At 46.9% G+C, this 12357-nt stretch overlaps 1 protein-coding gene across 1 annotated transcript in view; it reads left to right on the top strand.

The window, feature by feature from the left end:
- Positions 1-12357, top strand: part of LOC144691226 (complement C1q tumor necrosis factor-related protein 1-like) — a 35757-nt gene that overhangs the window by 17136 nt on the left and 6264 nt on the right. The window lies entirely within an intron of this gene.

The following is a 12357-nucleotide window of genomic DNA, read 5'->3' as shown; positions in this document are numbered from 1 at the left end:
TTTAGTCAAAAAATGTACTTGCTTTATGCATAATAAATTTAAATAATTCAATAGCTCTCAAGGGCTAAAGCATTTTTCTAATCAGACTTACATTCAGAGGAATGATTATATCATCAGATAATATACAGAGCGTAATGTGATTCTAGTACCAATTTGCAAATATTGGAACAATGCCCGTAATGTGCTTATTTTAGGATTACATATATAGAGTAAGTCTGACTATATATACAACCTGCAGATGTGCAGTTTACTTCAAAGTGACTATTACGGCTTCTCGGTCTTTTGGCTAAGATCAAGTGTAGTGAGGCGAAGGCTAAAAACCAGTCGTGCCCCAAACCAGAGGGCACATAAAACCGTTAGGGTGGCGGTGAAGGACAGTGAAGGACGAACACCCATGGATGTGCCTTCTTCATTAAGCGAATCCTTTTGGAGTTGTGTGGATTTGAAGATGCGGAGATCTACTGCCTGCAAGATTTCCCCAGTGCTGGATACTTCGACGTGACCTTCAAGAATGTTGCTGCCTACGTCAAGTTCCTGAAAGTTTTCAAGGGGAAGAGAAAGCAGCCGCAGATGAGAATCCTGACGGTGGAGCCACTTTTTGCTCTGCTGTTGTAATGGGACCGTGTGGTGACTGTGCATCTTTACAACCCCCATGTCCCTGTCGCTGATGTGCTCACCTTTCTCGCCAGGTGCGTCAACAAGGCTGGGAACTGCACCGAGGTTAAAGGTGCCTTCGGGATTTGGACCAGCAAATGCCAGGTCAAGGTCACGCTCAAGGCGGATGGTAAGGGAGCCAACCTCTACCATCCTTCCAGCTTCGCTGTCGGGGGAAACCATGGCTATCTTGTCTACGCTGCGCAGCCCAAACTTTGTCGCTCATGCGGCAAGTCTGATCATGTGGCGGCCAACTGCAGTGCCGCCCTCTGCAAGAACTCCAAACTGGAAGGGCACCAGACAAAGGACTGCAAACAGACTAAGTGCTGCAACCTGTGCGGCGAGACCTGCCCCAAACTCTGCCTTGCTTATGCACAGGCAACCAAAACCAACGAGGGGGAAGCAGATGAAATGCTCAGTGTCACTACCAGCAAGGACACTTGCAGCCCTCCAACCACCAAGGCCTCCACCAAGCACAATGGGACAAAGGAGGACACGGAGAGAGACAAGATGAATGAAAAGATTGAGGCAGCAATTAGCCAAACAACTGCATTGCCCCCTGAACCTCCAACTGCTCAGCAGAGCGAATCAATGGATTCGCAGAAAATCACCCTGGGGAGTGGCAGCTGGTGAAGAGGGCCAAAAGGAAGAAAGGGCTAAGAAGGGACCAAGCCACTTCCCAGATGAATGGCAAGACGTGTCTACTGTCTGACATGGATGACAAGAGCTGCTGCTCTTCGGACAAAGAAGGGCAAGGGTGGCACCAATAGAAGAAGTGGCAAAGCTCTCAGGAGCTGGAGGGCGAGACACCCGAGCTCCAGAACATTGGAGACAATGAAGAGACTAGTGCACCCCAACTTTGCCCACAACTTGAAGAGGCCAGCGCACCCCAGCCCCTGGAATCTGGGTGCAGTGAAGCGCGGAGTGCACCCCAGCTCCGGGAAGCTGGGAGCAGCAACGCCCCAGAGGGGGAGTGGATTGGAGAGACTTCTCCAACAGAGAACAATCAAATCTCATTCCTTGCACAAAACCCCAGATGCCACCTAAGCGGAACATCTCCAATGGAGTGGTTCAGGACAGTTTCCTCAGCCCATCCAAAGTGAGACAATTTGTGAACACTATGGGTATGCAGGAGCAGACCAAAGGTCTGGAACCCTCAAAGACAATAAATTTGTTAAGTGACAAAATGCTTTAAAAATGGGGATAAAGATTGCATCTGTAAATGTGCATAGCATTAAATCTCCTACGTGATGTGTTGCAACCTTGGACTACCTTGTCAAGGTCAAAGCTGACCTGTTGTTTCTGCAGGAGTGTGTGATACCGCACCTCAGCTCCTACAGGTCACGATGGTGGTCCCATGGGCCATCGATCTGGTCGGGAGGTTTCCTCACGTTTCGACTCACATTCCTCCAGCCTGGGTATTCTGCTGCGGGGAGGCAACTTCACTGTCTCCGAGGTTAAGGAGGTGGTGGGCGGGCGCCTCCTCGTAACAGACGTAATGTACAAGAATGCTCCACTCCGGTTAATTAACGTGTGCGCCCCGGCACAAAAGGGCGAGCGGCTGGCGATCTTTCAGCAGCTCCCACTGCTGCTGACGGCCTCCAAGCCGGTCATTCTGGGCGGTGACTTCAACTGCATCATCGATGCGGCTGGACGATCCGGCAGGGCCGACAGCAGATTGGATGCTACGTCCAGACCCCTGATGGAAACAGTAAAGGATGCCAAGCTGCACGACGTCTTCAGCAACCCTGCAGATGGAGCGCAGCATAGTTACACCTGGCCATGGCCAGACGGGCACATCATCTAGGTTGACACTTCACTGTGGTAGTAAGGGGTAGTGCCAGAAAGGTGCTCTAGAAAAACAATATCTTTCTTTTCTTCTTACACCTACCCATGTGTAGTTGAACTAGAAGGTCACCCATTCTTCCACAGAGCAGTAGTCAGGCATCTAAGGTCAAAGATTCTGCTAGACCTTTATAAGGCACATGGCAATGATCCTCCCAGTTACTGAGCTTCAAAAAGTCACAGTGTCTATTGGGGAATGGGAACATCACTCCACGAATCTGCTCATCCATACTGGCAGATCATGGCTGATCTGTACCACAACCCCATTTATCTGGCTCCATCCTCCTCAATATCCTTAGCTAACAAAATTCAATCTATCTCAAGTCTTGCCAGTTTCATTTGATGCAGCGACCACAGCCAATGAGGGAGAGAGTTCCAAATTTCCATTACGCTATGTACAAAGAAGAGCTGAAGAAATAGTTGAAGTGGTGAGTGCTGAAGAAGTAAGAAAGCAGTGTAAACAGCTCCCAATATTAGATGGACTGTCGGGCCTGGATTTCTGCTACCAGGACATTTCCTGGCTCTGCAAAATCGACCTGGGAGAAAGTACCCTAGAAGTTGGGATTTTTGTTCTGGGCTGGTAGAGTTCTCTGGGAGTCAGGCCAGGTGACTCCAGAACGAATGCAGTGACTGCCGCATGCGGAGGCGCGCTGGGCGGAAGACCTGCCTCAGTGCTCCATCACTGTGTTAAAGTTTTTAAAAAAATCAGAAAACAGCCCTCCAGCCCTCATCCCTCACACTCCATCACCCCCCACACACTCCCCATGCCCATCTATGCCAACCTATATCCCCCAATCCACCCCTGTACCCTACATACCACCCATGCCTCTTTTCTCATTTCCATGGCCCTTTTTGCCCTGGAGCCAGCTTGGTGCCAACTCATGCCAACCCATCCCAGCACCCTTTGCCTTTACACCTAATGTGCCAACTCATCCAGTATAATCATGGGCAGACCTCAGGTGCCATGCTGAGATTAAATAATGTAAAGTTCTAGACTATTGTAGGCTTTAGTTTTTTTTAACTCATACATAAAAATTAATTTACTACATTTACATTCCTTAAATTTCATAATCTCTTATAAGAACAAACATTTCATTCAAGTGCATAACCCCTTATAAGTGCAAACATCAGAATTAATAGTCCCATTTCAAAGAATTTATAGGCACTTGGAGAGGTCAACCAAACTGTGAAATGGCAGGCACCCTACTGTGATAATAGAAGGTTGTGAAATCAATCATGCAGCACTAATCCAGTAATGGTAACCCTCAGGCTTATGTCAACAGACAGAGTGAAATAGCAAGCAACAATTTTTTAAAAACACTGGAGATATTTTTTTCAAATGTTTAAAGGGCAGGACTATAAATGTTTTCACAACTTGACAATTGCCTTTTACAGTTAATTATGACACTTTTGACTGTGGCTTTGACAGTTTTACCACATTAGACATTTACGATGAACTTGACAGTTAATGAGTTTATCCACTTTTAATGCACATTCATTCCTACTTTTAACAATCCCTAAGGAGCATACTACTTCTCCCAAGAGGCACCTCACCTCCCCTGAGGGTCACCTGACCTCCCCAAAAGTCATCCAAGGACTATATCCAAAGGGGTACCCTACATCTTCAAAAGGGTACCCCACTTCTGACTCCACAAAGTTCAGACCTGTTCCTACCAGGTCTAACCTGCACATGTCGTGGTTCACACACCGGGGTCACCAAAATTAGATGAGTGGAGGCAGCTGTTATTTTATATGGGCAGCTGCTACAGGTAACACGCATGCACAAAGCCCAACCTGGGCCCGTTCCCAGCCTCGCAAAAATGATAGGTGCTGTATTTGGGAGCAGTGCTTCCAATTTTCAGCCTCCTCTGTCATTTTACAATGAATTTAGAAAAAAAATGAGAAGAATGAGAGGTGATCTTATAGAAACATATAAGACCCTGAGGGGATTTGATATGGTAGGTACTGGGAGGATGTTTCCACTTGTGGGAGACTAGAACCAAGGGATTGAGTTTAAGAATCAGCGGTCTGCCATTTAAGACGAAGATGAGGAAAAACTTTTCCCTCAAAGGGTCGTTAGTGTGTGGAACTCTCTTCCCCAGAAAGCAGTGGAGACTGGGTCATTGAATTTATTCAAGGTAGAGTTAGACTTTTTGATAGAGAGTCAATGGTTATGGGGGGAAGATGGCAAAGTGGAGTTGAGACCACAGCCAAGATCAGCCATGATCTTATTGAGTGAAGGGCTGAATGGCCTACACTTACTCTAAGTCCTATGGCCTCAAGGAGGGCTTATGTGTAGAAGTGGCTGACAATGGAATTTGGCTCATTGAAAAGGCTCTGGTGGTGGGATGGATTGATTTATAATGCAAATGTGATGTTCGTGAATTGATTTTACACCCCTCCTGATTTTCTTTTCAATCAATTTCAATGGGAAAGAAAATTGGGCAAGGATATAAATGGGCTTGGGGGCACTCACTGTGCTTATAGCCCATGACCCATCTCACACCCTCAAAGTCATCTTGGCCAATGTATAGCTTTTAATATGTGAAGTTCATAAATGATAGAACCTCGCAATCACCAACAACTCACATTTAGATAGCACCTTTAAAGTTGCAAAACATCCTAAAGTGCTTCACAGAAGCACAATTAGACTAAAATGTACACCAAAGGTCAAAGAATATATAATGAAGCAGATGACCTAAATCTTGAGCCATTACTCGCACAAAAACCAGCCCCGCTGGGCAGGACATGTCATTTGTATGCCTTTCACAAGAACCCCGAAGCAATTGCTCTACTCAGAACTCGGTTGCTGCGGGAGACTCCTAAAAGCACAGCGGAAATGCTTTGGGATGTCCTCAAAGCATCCCTGGAGAGATCATGGAAGGTTCTGGCTGTGACCGACCAAAATGTAGAAGGCTCATTCGGGAAAGCACCGAGCACATCGCGAGTCTTTGTCGGGAATGTGCAGAGGTGAAGCCTAGACATCGGAGAGAGCTCACAGATCTCCAAACAACCCCCATCTAACCAACCCTTCAAGCACCACTTGCACGTGACAGAGTCTGCAGATTGCGCATTGGACTTGTTAGCCATCTGACCCATTGAACAGGAGTGGAAGTAATCATCCTCAATCCCGCAGGGCTGCCTAAGAAGAAATGATCGAACTTTGTGGTTTTTAAACAGCAGGTGAAAGAGACAGATTAGAATAATGCTGCTGTGTTTGTATTTCATTTTGAGAATGATGAGCTCACAGGCCATAATGATAATAATGTGACAAAATGACACATTATACTGGCATGACTAATAGAGTCATCAACAAATATAGGAAGTTTGTCATTGAACAGGTTGAAGAGAAGACATTAGATGGTTTGTTATATTTTATGATTACATTTTTACAATGTACCACATCTGATAGTCAAAACAATTCATCGCTATCTTATTACCAAATGAAGTGGAACAGATGCCCTCCTGATATTAGTTTATAATCTTGGGAAAATGTGGCGCCCTTCTCCCATTTAAAGTGAAATAGCCTTAAATCCCTATTCTCATAAATACCAAACTCTGCATGCAGCCTTTTCCCCAGGGTATGAAAACCAGACAATGAATAGAGCCTGTAAATGCTGTTTCTTAAATTGCGTTTGGAATCAGTTCTCTCTTGGATTGTGAACAGGAACATTTTCTTTGCAACTTTTGGCAAATGCCATAACTCGAGCCTGCTACCATCAACGCCAATTGCTTCCATCCTCAAAGCAATTTTGTATCACCTGTAAAACATATTTAGAAAAAAAATGTTCTTTAGGTATTCCGCGATCACAATTGTACTTCTTGACTGTAACACAGAACATCAGCTTGGTTATAAATTCTCAGAACATTTGTCATTGAACAAACACAGATTTCCACAGCTAGTATGAATCCTATCAATATATAAGTAAGCATGGGTTAAGAAAAAACTCATTTGGTTAGACTAGTTTATGCTATCATACCCAATCCAAATTTATTGTAGGTTCTTTCCAATCATTTAATCTGAGCACAGATACTGCAATTTTTCAGCGTGCCCTCTTCACTCCAAAGAATTGCTGTCAGGTGTGCCTCAGTTGCCTTGACTCTTCTTCAGAGTCAGAAGGTTGTGGGCTCAAGTCCCACTCCAGAGGCTTGAGCAGAAATATCTGGACTGGGCCTGGATATTGTCCAGGCTTTGCTGCATTTGGATGTGGACTGCTTCAGTATCTGAGGAGTCACAAATGGTGCTGGACATTGTGCAATCATCAGCGAACATCCCCACATCTGACCTTATGATGGAAGGAAGGTCATTGATGAAGCAGCTGAAGATGGTTGGACCGAGGACACTATCCTGAGGAACTCCTGCAGTGATGTCCTGGGAGTGAGATGATTGACCTCCAATAACCACAGTCATCTTCCTTTGTGCTAGGTATGACTCCAAACAGCGGAGAATTTCCCCCTGATTCCCATTGACTCCAGTTTTGCTAGGGCTCCTTGATGCCACATTCGGTCAAATGCTGCCTTGGTTTAAGAGCAGTGACTCTCATCTCACCTCTGTAGTTCAGCTCTTTTGTCCATGTTTGAACCAAGGCTGTAATGAGATCAGGAGCTGAGTGACCCTGGTGGAACCTGAACTGAGTGTCAGTGAGTAAGTTGTTGCTAAGCAAGTGCTGCTTGATAGCACTGTTGATGACCCCTTCCGTTACTTTACTGATGATCGGGAGTAGACTGATGGGGCGGTAATTGGCTGGATTGGATTTGTCCTGCTTTTTAGATACAGGACATACCTGGGCAATTTTCCACATTTTTGGATAGATGCCAATTTTGTAGCTGAAACAGCTTGGCTAGGGGCACGGCAAGTTCTGAGCACAAGTCTTCAGTACTAATGTCGGAATGTTGTCAGGCCCCATAGCCTTTGCAGTGTACAGTGCCTTCAGCCGTTTCTTGATATCACGTGGAGTGAGTAAAATTGGCTGAAGACTGGCATCTGTGATGCTGGGGACCTCCGGAGGGGACCGAGATGGATCATCCACTGGGCACTTCTGGTTGAAGATTGTGGCAAATGCTTCAGCCTTATCTTTTGCACTAATGTGCTGGGCTCCCCCATCATTAAGGATGGGGATATTTGTGGAGCCTCCTCCTCCATTGAGTTGTTTAATTGTCCACCACCATTCACGACTGCATATGGCAGGATTGCAAAGCTTAGATTTGATCCATTGGTTGTGGAAGCGCTTAGCTCTATCTATCAATTGCTCCTTATGCTGTTTGGCATGCAAGTATTTCTGTGTTGTAGCTCCATCAGGTTGGCACCTCATTTTTAGGTATGCCTGGTGCTGCTCCTGGCATGCCCTCCTGCACTCTTTGTTGAACTAGGGTTGATCCCCTGGCCTGGTGGTAATGGTAGAGTGGGGGATATGCCAGGCCATGAGGTTACAGATTGTGCCTCTGTACAATTCTGCTGCTGCTGATGGCCTACAGTACCTCATGGTTGCCCAATCTTGAGTTGCTAGACCTGTTTGAAATCTATCCCATTTAGCACGGTGGTAGTGCCACACAGCACGAAGGAGGGTATCCTCAATGTGAAGATGGGACTTTGTCTCCACAAGGACTGTGCAGTGGTCATTCCTACCAATACTGTCATGGACATATGCATCTGCGGCAGACAGGTTGGTGAGGATGAGGTCAAGTATGTTTTTCCCTCTTGTTGGTTCCCTCACCACCTGCTGCAGACCCACTTTAGCAGCTATGTCATTTAAGACTCTGCCAGCTCGGTCCATAGTGGTACGACTGAGCCACTCTTGGTGATGGACATTGAAGACCCCCACCAAGAGTACATGGTGTGGCCTTGCCACCCTCAGTGCTTCCTCCAAGTGGTTCAGGGTTGTGTTGGGACTTCCAAGGGGTCCCATAGCGGATATTGGGGGGAGCAGTCCAGTTTCCCACTATCTGGAGATCGGATGATCTGGGCCATTATCTTATTATTACATTGCTGTTTGTGGCAGCTAGCTGTGCACGAATTGCTTGCTGACTTTCCAATATTACAACAGTTTCTGCGTTTCAAAAAAGCATTTAATCGGTTTTAAAGCTGTTTTGGCAAGTCCTAGAGTTGGAAAGGGTGTTATGTAAATGTAAGCCTTTCTTTCAAGTGAAACAAGATAAATTGACTTTCAAGTGTATGGATCTGATTCCTGAACCTTAGCAATTTTTTGATGATTGATATTCCATTTATTTTGTGACTGGGCATATATCTAGGCCCGTGACTTCCAAGCTCTGGGACAGTGTATCTGGCAGGTTTGAACTTCAGATAGGTAATTGCCCTATTGTGGGAACCATCCGAAAATGTGATTTAAATCACAAACTTCGGATGGTTCTGACTGGCTTACACTAATAGTTTAACCAGGAAAAATAAGAATTAAAACCACTTCTAACTTCTGGATAGCTATTGTACTGACCTCCCCTGAACCCCCCACGGGACCCCTGGCTGCACCCCACCCAAGTCACTATGCCCACGCAACCCCCACAGGACCTCTCAAATATTCCCACCCACCCACTACAACCCACCCAACCCAACCCCCACGGGACCCCGAATAGCCCCCACATCCACACTACAAACCCCCGACCCCCACCTCGGAAACTTCCCCACCCCCTACCGACTGTCACAGGACCTCCCGACTCCCATGGAACCCCCCGCACTTCCCCCAACCTCCAATGGAACCCCATGACTACCCCACACCCCCACACTAACCACCCAACCCCCTGACCACACCGCCCCCCACCCCCCAACAACCACACAGGATGTCCCTACCTCCCCTCGACCTGAATGGGACCTCCTGACTGCGCACCTCCTGACTGCGCACCCCCTGACTGCATGTCCCCGACTGCACTCCTTCCGATTGCACCCCCTGGACTGCATCCCACCCCCGTCTGCAGCCTCCGTCAACTGCACCCCCGCCACTGCGCCTCGCTGATCACACCCCTCCCCGACTGCACCTCATGACTGCTCTCACACAGACTGCGCCCCCCCACCCCCACCGACTGCACCCCTCCCCCACAGACTGCACCCCCCACCCCTATCTACTGCACCCCTCCCCGACTGCTCCCCATGACTGCACCCCCACAGACTGCACCCCCTCACCCCCACCGACTGCACCCCTACCTGACTGCACCCCATGACTGTACCCATGCAGACTGCACCCACACTGACTGCCCCCACCCCCACCTCCACCATCCCTGACCAAACCCCCCCACCCGACCACTCAATATTCCCCCTTCCAAGCATTTGGTCCTCCTCCAACCACCCAAACCCACCCCCTCCCCCCTCCCCCGACTTCTCCCTCCCTCCCCGGGCCAACTGCCAACCACCTGACCCCACCTCCCCAATTCTACCCACCTATGTTACAAACCAGCTTTCTCCATTGCTTGAAAGTGGCTGGACCTTTAAACTTACCTGATTTATAGCAGATAGTGCCATAAAAAAAAAGGGACATGGCCTATTTGCATCCAACTCTTCAGCCCTCGACAGAAGGCCTCAGGAGTGGGCTGCACTACATAGTTCTCGCCAGGCCTGAGTTGGAAGGTCAGCTGAAAAAGGATCAAAAGGATCCTACAGATGGGATTAGCAGCATAGCAGCAGAGAAACAACTGGGAAAGCTGTGAGTGTGCTCAGACCCAAAGGATCTAAATAAAACCTGAAGAGATCTCACTACCCCATTACAACCATTGAAGAAATTTTGCCACAACTTGCCAAGGCAAAGATCTTTACTACCCCAGATGCGAAGGAAGGTTACTGGTAAGTGAAGCTGGATGAAAGCGGCAGCTTTCTAACTATATTCTGGACGCCGTTCAGGAGATATAGCTGGTTGCGCATGCCATTTGACATTTCCACGGCTCCAGAAGAGTATCAACACAGACAGCATGAGATAGTCAGTGATCTTCCTGGGCTGGAAGCCATAGTGGATGATCTGCTAGTCTATGGATGTGAAGATACAATGGAAGAAGCCATTGCTGACCACAATCAGAATCTAGTGCGACTGCTGGAGAGAGCTCGCCAGATGAAACTGCAGTTGAACAAGAAAAAATTGCATTTGAAGATTCCTGAAGGCAAGTATATAGGTTATGGACTGACAGCAAAAGGTCTTCGTCCTGATCCTGAAAAGGTGAGAGCTGTAGCAGTAATGCAGCGACCAACAGATGTGAAAGCAGTACAACGATTGAAGTGCTCTACTGGCCAAACATGAGAATGAAATAAGGACGGCATCAGCCAGTGCAGTGCTTGTATCGAGTACCAAGCTAAGCAAGCTGGAGAACTGCTGATGAGGCATGACATCTCAGACAGACCATGATTAAGCTGAGAATAGATCTCTTCACTCCAGCAGGAACTGATTATCTTATCACCATGTACTACTATTCTGACTACTGGGAGTTAGACAGCTGACTTCAGTGACCACCGGTGAGATTGTAGAATGCCTGAAAGCACACTTCAGTCGTTATGGTGTTCCAGGCATGGTGATGAGCAACAATGGCCCTCAGTTCATGAGTGAAGAATTCAGCTGGTTTACAAAGGATTGGGAAATTCAACACTATATATCATCTCCGCACTATCTCTAGTCGAATGGAAAGGCAGCAGCGAAAATCTCCAAAGGAATCATCAAGAAATCAAGCCAACCTAGCACAGGTGTATACAAGATAATCCTCGAGTGGAGAAAAACACCGACTGAAGGCATGGAAAGTTGTCCAGGCCAAAGACTAATGTCATGCTGCAAACTATTCTTTCAATAGCAAAAAAGCTACTGAAGCCAGAAGCAGTCACAGATGTGTGTGGAAAAATCAAGGTGAAACGACAGAAAGCCAAATTTCATTTTGACAAAACTGCTAAATGATTGCCAGAGTTGAGCATTTGAAAGCCAATCAGGGTACAAACTTTCAAAGCTCTCAACAGGAACCAGCCCACAAGGAAACTTGGGACATATGTAGAGCAGTTGTCACCTTGCACGAATGTGGTGTACGTGAACGACCAAATATACCCGTGAAACCACAGGCATATACGAACAACCAAAGAAGCTGTTCCTTCATGCAGGCTGCCGATTAGGAAGATGGGATCTCAACAGCTGCACATAGTGCAGAACAGCCATTATTCCCAGAGGTCCACCAGTCCCCAACAACAGAAAGGGAACAACAATAACATTTACCAAGGCAACAACAAGTGCTGCGGGAACTCCCCAGAGAGGGAATATCACCTCTTCGAACAGCCAATGACAACATGCACATGTACCATTAGCAGACTTGCATGATTTAATGACTATGCATGCAATGCATGTGCAGAGACTGTTGAGAAAAATAAACTGTTTGTTAATGCATGAGAACAGTGGGTGTATTGTGGGTAACTTGGGTAACTCACAGTTACACATGATAGTGCATGCAAATTTGTCTTTTGTTTGTTATGAAAAGGGGGATGTTTGGGATTGAAATGCAATCATGTTCTAAAAGTCCTACCTGGCTTGCTGTAGCCATGTGACCCCTGCCATGAGGCACAGGCTGGGCGCTGCCATGTTACATTCAGTTCTAATAAAGACATTGTACGAGAAGCAATGTACTCTTTGAGCTTGTAACACAAAAGAGCTGTGAGCAGGAAGCTACAGATGGACTTGTTGTGCCTGGATCTTCATTTAAGGGTTGTCAACTCAGATTGGACATGTTATTGCAGGTAACATCACATGACTTCATGCCTCCAACTGCTCCGTTCCCACCCTCCCACTATTGGTCAGCTAATGTGCCACTGTGGCCCGCCTTAACCAATTGGATGATATTTGACTGTCAATCAGCCTATTTCTTCCCATCACCAGTACTTTGATAACTAACAAA

Source organism: Cetorhinus maximus, chromosome 15 (genome assembly GCF_964194155.1).
Source record: "Cetorhinus maximus chromosome 15, sCetMax3.hap1.1, whole genome shotgun sequence".
NCBI lineage: Eukaryota > Metazoa > Chordata > Chondrichthyes > Lamniformes > Cetorhinidae > Cetorhinus > Cetorhinus maximus.
This window is presented reverse-complemented; position numbering and strand designations above follow the sequence as displayed.